The 9574-nt window shown below is 51.6% G+C and overlaps 1 pseudogene across 1 annotated transcript; it reads left to right on the forward strand.

Annotated features, from left to right (window-relative positions):
• The first annotated feature begins 2036 nt into the window (after positions 1-2036).
• On the forward strand, positions 2037-9118 carry LOC311621066 (furin-like; annotated as a pseudogene). Its single transcript has 4 exons — positions 2037-2349; positions 5605-6212; positions 6830-7761; positions 8148-9118. The product of its transcript is annotated as a furin-like (transcript).
• The last annotated feature ends 456 nt before the right edge of the window (positions 9119-9574 follow it).

Consider the following 9574-nt stretch of genomic DNA (forward strand, 5'->3'; position numbering starts at 1 on the left):
TTGTCATCATCAATGTGAAAATATTACCTGCGGAGCAGTTGTGTTAGAAGGGTAGTGAATTCACTGCTTTAAGCCCAGAAAATTCTGGCGATTTTATTTTCAGGATTGCCTCTACTGATGATCACAACTGCCACAAAAGGAAGGAACCGGATCATCTATATCTGTGTTGGGAAGCAAGAGAGTGCATGTCTATGAGCTGGGCATGTCTGGACACAATTTTTGTCTGTTCCTAACAGCTAATACTTCTATAAGTTCATTAGATAATTCGTTTTGAGTGGAGATGGCTGGGTAGAGCATGTCATTAATCACTTTGAAGAGAGGAAGTACAGAAATATGAGGTTTAGACTTTATGGTGCCAAATACTTATTATAATATGTTTAGAGACATTTTGAGGTAAGAGCACACTATTTACAAAGAATCAATTTTTATTTGGACAAGAAGCAACTTATCAATGTCTGAAGATTAATATAACATCTATTATTGAGGAAATCTGATAATCTAGATGAACATAGTAGCTAAATTTTGCCCAATAATCCTTTCATGAAGTAATTTTTTTAAAAAGGCAAAAATTTCATAAGTATCTTGACTTTTTTGCTGCATACCAAATATTCATTTGCGAATTAGCAGGACATAGTTAGAAATCAAATGTCACCTAGATCTGACTAAGAGCATTCTTTCAGGAATAGACAATTATGCTCCTGTTATTGAAGGAGTAGAAACAATTCTAGCTCAGGTATCAGTTGAGATTTTCAACAGTAAATTTAACACAGATAACTTTCCATGTGAAGAAAGCTGAAAGTTAAACAAAGGCTGGTGAGTCAAGCCAGATATTAGCACGATTAAGGAATTGGTAGTGACCTGGAGGGACTGAGGGAGAAGGGCAGCCCAGGAGGTGGTCTACCTGGTGAACTTGAAGCCACTGAAGGTCTATAAGGCAGGAGCTGCAGCCACAGAGGAGGCTCAGAATCTTCCAGAGAACCTTCCAAAACAGAAGCACTCCAACTCATCTCCTTATCCTGTTCTCCAGACTTCTGCCAGTGCCTCCCATGGGGCAAACTTAGCTGAGAGCCTGAGGACAATGGAGTCTGGGAAGTCTATTGTACAACACAGAGTGGAGTAGATAAGAATGGGGAGTAGATGTGAAAGGACACTATTGAACAAAAGGCAGGGTTTTAAAGGTTCTCTTATATTTGTTCACCACCTGCCTGATTTGAGGCCTGACTCTGTTAGGAATGTGTTGCTCCACAGTGCTGAGCCCGTCATTGTCTGTGCTTTTCGTATGCCCTGAACTTAATCCATATGGACAACTTTGACAATGGAACTTGCCGGAGCTCTCACATCCAGTTTCTGGATGAATTAACATCAAAAGACAAAAGTAAAAGCCCCCTAATAATGAGGTCATGCGGAGCCACCATTCTCCTGGCTTCAAAGCAATGCCCAGCAGAGTTCTGCTTCCCAGGGAGAGAGATCAGAGGGAGGACCAGGGATCGCACAGCTATCTGTGGGTGTTTGGGCAGACGGAAGTCAGGCAGGCAGAACAAAGGCTCAGGGAAGTTAGGGGTGGCAGTCCAGCACAGACTTGAGGTGAGTTACAAGAGCACACCTGCGGGGACTCAGGGGTGGGGTAGAGACGGGGCTGTGTCAGCTCACCTGGATGTACAGGGTATATCACATCTGTGTTACTGGAGCTTTACAGATGTGTGATTGAGTTTTAATTTGCAGAGATGAATGCCTCTGCAGAACTGAGGACGAATGGTATCATTAGGATTCATCGCTGGGGTCTCGGCCAACTCAACCGTAGTAACTGTGCTCACACTATTAAATGAATTATGTATGCAAAGACTACTGAAGAGTTAACCAATGAGCTGTTTAAAGTAGTTGTCTTCTCATGCATGTCCTTCCTCATCTCTCTCCGCAGCTTCGGCTTCTCTGGGCCACAGGACCCTTTCTCCTGAAGCTCTAGTTGCTTATCTCACTTGCAATCCCATCCACTGCGGGGCCTGATGCGGCGGGGATCTCCCTTTTTCGTGGCCAGCATGGAAAGAGAGATGAAATTGGTTCTTCGTAGAGGCGTCCAAGGATTGAGAAATAATGAAATGAAGAGAGTTGACACAGAAATAGGTTCAAGCTGGGTCCTGGGTGAGTCAGGTCGCCGACCTCCTCTGCTGGAGAGACAGATGACTCACCTGAGCCACAAGCACATCTATTTATTCTCCGATACACAAAAGGGTTTCACAGGAAAACCCAAGACCAAAGGAGCCAGGGAGGGCCCAGGTCCCACCCACTCCTTCCTTTCTGGTGCCAGTCAGGTTCAACATCTCAAAGCCCTCTTCCGAAACCCGGACAAAGGCAAGCCAGGAACTGACACCACCTCCGCACTCCCAGGGCAGGGGTGCAACTGACATGACTCCACCAATGTCCCAGCCAACAACAATCTAAAGAATGTCCACGTGTCTTCCCAGGGGGACCTCTACAACCCAACACTGTTCCCTAAAGCAGCAAGTGGAGTCCTCAGGATCTGCATTTCTTTGAAAGCTGAGGAGAGAATTGTAAACACTTTTTATTCTTATGTTTCTGTTACGCATAAAAGGAACTGCTCATATTATGCAGACTATTCTGGTATTTATTTTCAAGTTTCCCTCATTAAAAGAGAATACATTCATTGGCTATAGAAAGCTAAAGAAAACACCTCAGGCCAACCCACGGTGGCTGGGTGGTTGAGCGTTGACCTATGTGGACAGTCCTTACTGTGGGGTGAGCAGGAGGCAGCCTATCAATGACTCTCTCTCTCATCAATGATGTTTTTATTTCTCGCTCCCTCTCCATTCCTCTCTGAAGGCAATACAAATATTTGGGGGGAAAATACATTGGCAAATTTCTGCTTGGATCCTCTTCTTAACTAGGCATTGTACACTTTTATCAAGTCAAGGAATATGAGAAAATATAGGTATTCTCAGGTCTCATGGGACCTCCCTTAAAATGCAAATGGAACCTCTAAATCTAAGAACAGTCAATTAGCAGTAAAGAGCAGGCAATTTACCGGCTGGCTCTTTCTGGTTTCCTATCTCCCGTTGGTCAAAGTTCACTCCATGGAGCCTTAGTTCTCCTACACTGTCTGTGCCTCCAGGCAGCCAATGGAGAAACAAGAGCCTCTATAGGTCAGATGAGTTTGGATTTCAAAGATGAAGTTTCCGTGCCATAGAGTGACAGCAGTGTAGGCATTTTAAAGCCCAGCCCTCAGTCCCAGAGGCTGAGACAGTCAGAGGCATTAGGAGATGAGGGAAGAGAGGTCTGGGCAGAATGGCAGTACTGTAGGCAGTTAGACAGACATGAGCAGAGCAAGGATGATGGGCCAGGCACAGAAAGTCACCAGGATGGCAAGCCCCATGTGCCTAGCAATGAACAATCAATTGTAGGGTGGGACCTTACCCCCAAGGTGACTTTTCCTCCCCTAGACTATCGCTGGTCTTGGGGTTTGAGCCCCTGACCTTTTCTCCCTAAAGATAACATCTAGGCCTCAGTTGTATTTGAGCTGTAGGCTGAGATAAGCAATGAAACAAGCCACGGCTGATATCAGGACCAGCTGCATGGAATAATGAGCTCCTGCCCTGGTGCCAGCCAATCAATCAGTGGAGATCACAACCCTGAAAGGATACACCTGGAATGCTGCTGAATAGTCTATTAAGTTCTTCCCCGGGGACCTCCCCTAAAATCTCCACCCTGAAAATCCCTAGGATGGAGGACCCAGTGTACTCTCCCTCCAGGGAACATGCCCATGCCTTTTCCTTTCCCTTCCCCGTTCCCTGACTCTAATCTGTCTCTGCAGCTGCCATTGAAGTGATATTTATGACACACAAATCTCATCACCTCCGTGCATAAAATATCAATAATTCTTTATGGACCATAAGACTAAAGTCTTAAATCCTTTAGTCCTGCATTTGAGATTCTTGACATTCTTCATTCAACATCACTGTCTTCTCTCATACCTGCTCTCCAACAACATCTCCTGGACTTAGGAGGCTCTCAGCCTTCTCAGAGCTGCTGCCTCCTCTGGAATCCCCCACCCCCCCCACCCAAGCCTTGAAATACAGACACCCTGAGGGCATGAAGACCCTTCGAGTCAGAGTCACACTGAGCATGTTCTAATGAAGACCTAGAATCATTATAGATGAATGCTCAAGAAAAACTCCTGACCTTTCTGACCCTGAGGAAATATCCATTTCCACCAAGCTTTCTTCTGCTGGCTTTGCAATAACACAAAGCCTTTGGTTTCATGGTTTCTGATGCCCTCTCTCAACTCCTCCACATTCTGAACTTCTCCGGTGCAGAATAAAGCAGGAGGTCAGTATAAAACTAAAACAAGCCCTGACCAGTTTGACTCAGTGGATAGCGAGACAGCCTGCGGAGTCAAGGGTCCATGGTTCAATTCCAATCAAGGGCATGTATCGGTTGTGGGAGCATCCTCAGTGGGGGGTGTGCAGGAGGCGGCTAATTGATGTTTCCCTCTCATTGATGTTTCTGACTCGCTCCCTCCCCTTTCCTCTCTGTAAAAATTCAATAAAATATATTTAAAAATTAAATAAAAGCAAAACAATGTTGATATTGCAAAAATAAATACAATGTAAGAAGAGAATAGTAAGCAAAGGTATCCCCTTCGGACACTGTAATCAGACTAACATTTCCTCCATCATCCCTCAGGCCCCCACCCCCATTGTTGCTTGCTGGCCGCTCCTCACTCAGCAGGGTTAATAAAATAAGAAGTTGTTCCTTAGCCTTACTTTCTAACTTGCTTATGTTCACAGCAGCCACCTCGGTGTCTTCTTAACACATCTCACTATGCCTTCAGCTCAGAAATATTTCCCCCAGCAATTTAATTAAATAGAGCCTTGGCTTCGTGAGGTTGAATGCTGTATTTCCATCAGCGTAGACAGCTAACATCTCCACATCCCACTGGGTGGTGGACTCTGAATGCATTCTTTAATCCCAGATTTTAACTTACGAGCCTGGGACATTTTCCATGTAATATTACACCTTACCTACATCCCCTGGACTGAATGGTTCAGGTCAATAGTGTTTGTGAGACATCGTATGTTCATCTCCAGAGCTCACCATTGCACAGGATGTACATTTTCACACTAGCATGTTGGTTTGTTTTCTGTTGAATGCCTATTTTTTAGATTTTATGTTATTTGTTGTTGTTTAAAATCTAGCCATTGGTAGATAGATGTTGTTATACTTGACTCTGAATTCTTTTAAAAATAGGAAGAAATGAGGAAAGATGTAGTTATTCCTCAGGATCCAGGCCAAGTGTTATCTCCTTCATGAAGACCTTCTCATTTTATTTGCCACCAAAACAAATGATCCTGAAGCATTCATCCTAGCTAATAAAAGAGTAATATGCAGGCCGGGCGCGGGGAGCGCATGGAGTTCAGGCCCCACCGGGCTCTCTGGTCAACAGAGGGCGCTCACCTGGAAAAGTTTCTCCACCCTGGGCTCCCCGAGAGCCTGCAGCCGGCATCCTCCTGCCACAGCCCTGCCCGTCTTGGCCCCATGCCCCGCCAGATAGCAGAGTGTCGGCAGTGGGTGCCAAGGCCCTGTGACCAGGCGGAGGCGGCGAGGGCTCTGTGGTCCCAGTCACCTGTCCCCCGCTGGAGCTGAGGCCCTGGTTGCTATGGGTGATAGCAGCCGCGGGACCCTTGGTCCTGCTGGTGGCTGATGCCCATGGCCAGGAGGTCTTCACCAACACCTGGGCTGTGCACATCTCTGGAGGCCCGGCTGTGGCTGACCGCCTGGCACGCAAGCATGGCTTCCTCAATCGGGACCAGGTATTCAGCGACTACTACCACTTCTGGCACCGAGCTGGGGCAAAGCGGTCCCTGTCACCGCCTGCGGCACAGCCCGCTGCAGAGGAAGCAAGTACAGTGGCTGGAGTAGCAGGTGGCAAAGTGACGGACCAAACGCGACCTGTACCTGGAGCCCACGGACCCCAAGCCTCCCCAGCAGTGGTGCCCGTCTGGCGTCCCCCAGCGGGACCTCAACGTGAAGGAGGCCTGGGCCCAGGGCTGCACAGGGCGCGGCCTTGTGGTCTCCATCCTGGACAACGGCATCGAGAAGAACCACCCAGACTTGGCAGGCAGTTATGATCCGGGGGCCAGTTTCCATGTCAAAAATCGAAAGCCCCATGTGCCTAGCAATGAACAATCAATTGTAGGGTGGGACCTTGCCCCCAGGGTGACTTTTCCTCCCCTAGACTATTGCTTGGGGGAGGGAATTCCAGAGGAGGCAGCAGCTCTGAGAAGGCTGAGAGCCTCCTAAGTCCTGGAGATGTTGGAGAGTAGGTGTGAGAGAAGACAGTGATGCAGTTTGTTGAATGAAGAATGTCAAGGACCTCAAATGCAGGACTAAAGAATTTAAGACATTAGTCTTATGGTCCATAAAGAATTATTAATATTTTATGCACGGAGGTGATCAGATTGGTGTGTCACAGGGAGGCTGGGTGTTGGGGAGGGACGGTGGTCCAGCCGGCCTCTCCTGCCTCCCACCCAATGCTGCTTTGCCCTGTGGGGATCTCAGGGGCTGTTTGAAGATATGTATTTTCGCTCTGTGATTATTTCACTTTAGATGCTGATTCTATTTTATTTTCTTTTATTATTATTATTATTTTATTTTATTATTTTATTTTTATTATTTTTATTTTATTATTTTATTTAATATTTATTTTATTTTATTTTATTTTATCTTATTTTATTTTATTTTATCTTATTTTATATGGGGGTAGCAGCTAGACTGCCTCAATTGCCCCGGCCACTCCTTCCTGGACACTGTGAAGCGAGGTGGGGGCAGGCTCACTGGGCCTGAACCCCAATGGCATCCACATCTACAGCGCCACCTGGGGCCCCTGAGAACGATGGCAAGACCGTGGCCAGCCAGCCCGCCTCGCCCAAGAAGCCCTCTTCCAGGGCATCAGCCAGGGCCGCGGGAGGCTGGGCTCCATCTTCGTCTGGGCCTCGGGAACAGGGGCCAGGAGCACGACAGCTGCAGCTGAGATGGCCACACCAGCAGCATCCACATGCTGTCCATCAGCAGCATCCACACGCCGGCCACCAGCAGCATCCACGCGCGGTCCATCAGCAGCATCCACACGCCGGCCATCAGCAGCGCCACGCAGCTCAGCGACGTGCCCCGGTGCAGAGAGGCCTGCTCCTCCCCGCTGTCCATGATCCACAGCGGCGGCCACCAGAACGAGAAGCGGATTGTGGCTACTGACGGGCTCCAGAAGCACACCGAGTCTCCCACAGCAACCCCGACCTCTGCCCCCTGGCAGCTGGCATCATGGCTCTCACCCTGGAGGCCAAGAAGAACCTCCCCCGGCGGGACACGCAGCACCTGGCGGGACAGACCTCAGAGCCAGCACCTCAGTGCCAATGCTGGGCCGCCCATGGTGTGGGCCGGGAAGTGAGCCATTCCTGTGGCTGCGGCTGTGGGACGCAGGCGCCGTGGTGGCCTTGGCCCAGAACGGAACCACGGTGGCCCCCCCAGCGCAAGTGCACTATGTACACCCTCACCGAGCCCCGGGATACTGGGGTGCGGCTGGAGGGACGGAGGACGGTGCCCGCCTGCCTGGGAGAGGCCTGCGGCTGGAGCACACACAGGCGTGCCTCGCCCTGTCCTACCACCCCCGGGTGACCTGGCCATCCGCCTGGTCGGCCCCATGGGCACCCGCTCCACTCTGCTGGCCGCCAGGGGCTTGCCCTGTCCCCTGTACGGCCCATCCTCCCTCAGGCGCACAGGGATTTATTCATTCATTTATTCACTCATTCACTCACCAATGGTGAGTCCTGATGGTCACCGAATGCGCCCCCTGCTGGCATTCTGGCAGGGATGGTTTTGTCCTATGAGACCTTCCATTTTGCAGGAATCCCTGATGCCACCCACCAAATGCCAAGTCTGTGTGCCTTCCCTTTCTCATTTCCAGAACCTTCCAGTTAAGAACATTTGGCCCAATGGGAGTCAGAGCCAGCAGGCATTTCCAGCCCTGCGGCAGGGTTGGTGTTGCAAGGGGAGGGTGTGCAGTGGGTTTGGGGCTCCCGGCTGGGGGCTGGGGTCTCCAGGGGGTTGAGACAGCTGTGTGCACCCTGCTCCCCCAGGCCACACGACCACTGGGCAGATGGGTTCAATTACAGCCCACTCCTGGGATGAGAACCCTGATGGCGCCTGGGTCCTGGAGATTGAGAACGCCAGCGAAGCTAACAGCTATGGCACGCTGGCCAAGTTCACCCTCGTGCTGGATGGCACGGCGCCCGAGGGGCTGCCCACGCCGTCCCAGAGCAGCGGCTGCAAGATGCTCATGTCCAGCCAGGCCTGTGTGGGTGCGAGGAAGGCTTCTCCCTGCAGGAGAAGAGCTGCGGCCAGCACTGCCCCGCCGGCTGCAACCCGCAAGCCCTCAGCCTGCACTGCAGCACCGAGAACCACGTGGAGCCCATCAGTGCCAGCGTCTGTGCACCCTGCCACCCTTCCTGTGCCACGTGCCAGGGCCAGCGCCCACAGACTGCCTCAGTTTCCCCAGCCACTCCTTCCTGGACCCTGTGGAGCAAATCTGCTCCCAGCAAAGCCGGAGCAGCCCAGAGTCTCAGGATCAGCCTCTGCTGATGCTGCTGCCACCCACCCCGGATGTGGAGGTGGAGCCGCGGCCCCAGGCCGGGCTGCTGCCCTGGCACCTGCCTGAGGGAGTGGCCGGTCTCAGCTGTGCCTTCATGGTCCTGGTTTTCATCGCTGTCCTCCTGGTCCTGCAGCTGCACTCAGGCTTCAGCTTCCAGGGAGTCAGAGTGTACACCATGGACCAAGGCCTCATCTCCTGCAAGGGGCTGCCCCCTGAAATCTGGCAGGGTGCCCGTTGGACTCCGAGGAGGAGGGCGGGAGCCAGAGGACCACCTTCATCAGAGACCAGAGCATCCTCGGAGGAGCACCCGCCCCCGCCCCGCCAAGTCCATCCCCTCCTCGGGCACTTTCTAATTCACCAAAGAATTGTTTTATCTCGGACTGGGCTCGGGCCCCAGCTGGGGAGGCCAAGGGAGCAGGGCTGGCTTCTGCCTCACCCCTGGGCCTCCTGGCTGCCTAAGGAGGGGCCCCAGGACCAGCTGGGGGGCAGGGAGGGCCCCCCCACCCCCTCAGCATCCTCTCTGCGAGGGAAGGAGTGACACCTTAAGGACAGCTTTCCGGGCTGGTCCAGGCCTCAGCCGGCGTCCGTGCGGGGTGAAGAGGGGAGGCCCTCCCCTCAGGGTTCCTGGCCAGGTCGCAGCTCTGGCTTCTTCCCTGTCCCTCGGAAGCAATAACGGTCCCCAGGCAGGCAGCAGGAGACTCACCAGGGGACAGGGAAAGGAGGCGGCCACCTCTTCCAGGGCTTGTGCATCCTCACACCGCCCCCCCTCTGAGCAGCCTCAGATAGAAGCAGGGATGGAAGGAAGGGACCAAGGCCAGGCAGGTGCTTCCAGGGTGTGTGTGTGTGTATATGTGTGTGTTTGTGTGTGTGTCTGTGTGTGTGTGTCTGCTCACCACAGCTGGCTGCCCGCTGAGT

This window comes from Pipistrellus hanaki (genome assembly GCF_964339955.1).
Source record: "Pipistrellus hanaki genome assembly, chromosome: 4".
NCBI classification, from domain to species: domain Eukaryota; kingdom Metazoa; phylum Chordata; class Mammalia; order Chiroptera; family Vespertilionidae; genus Pipistrellus; species Pipistrellus hanaki.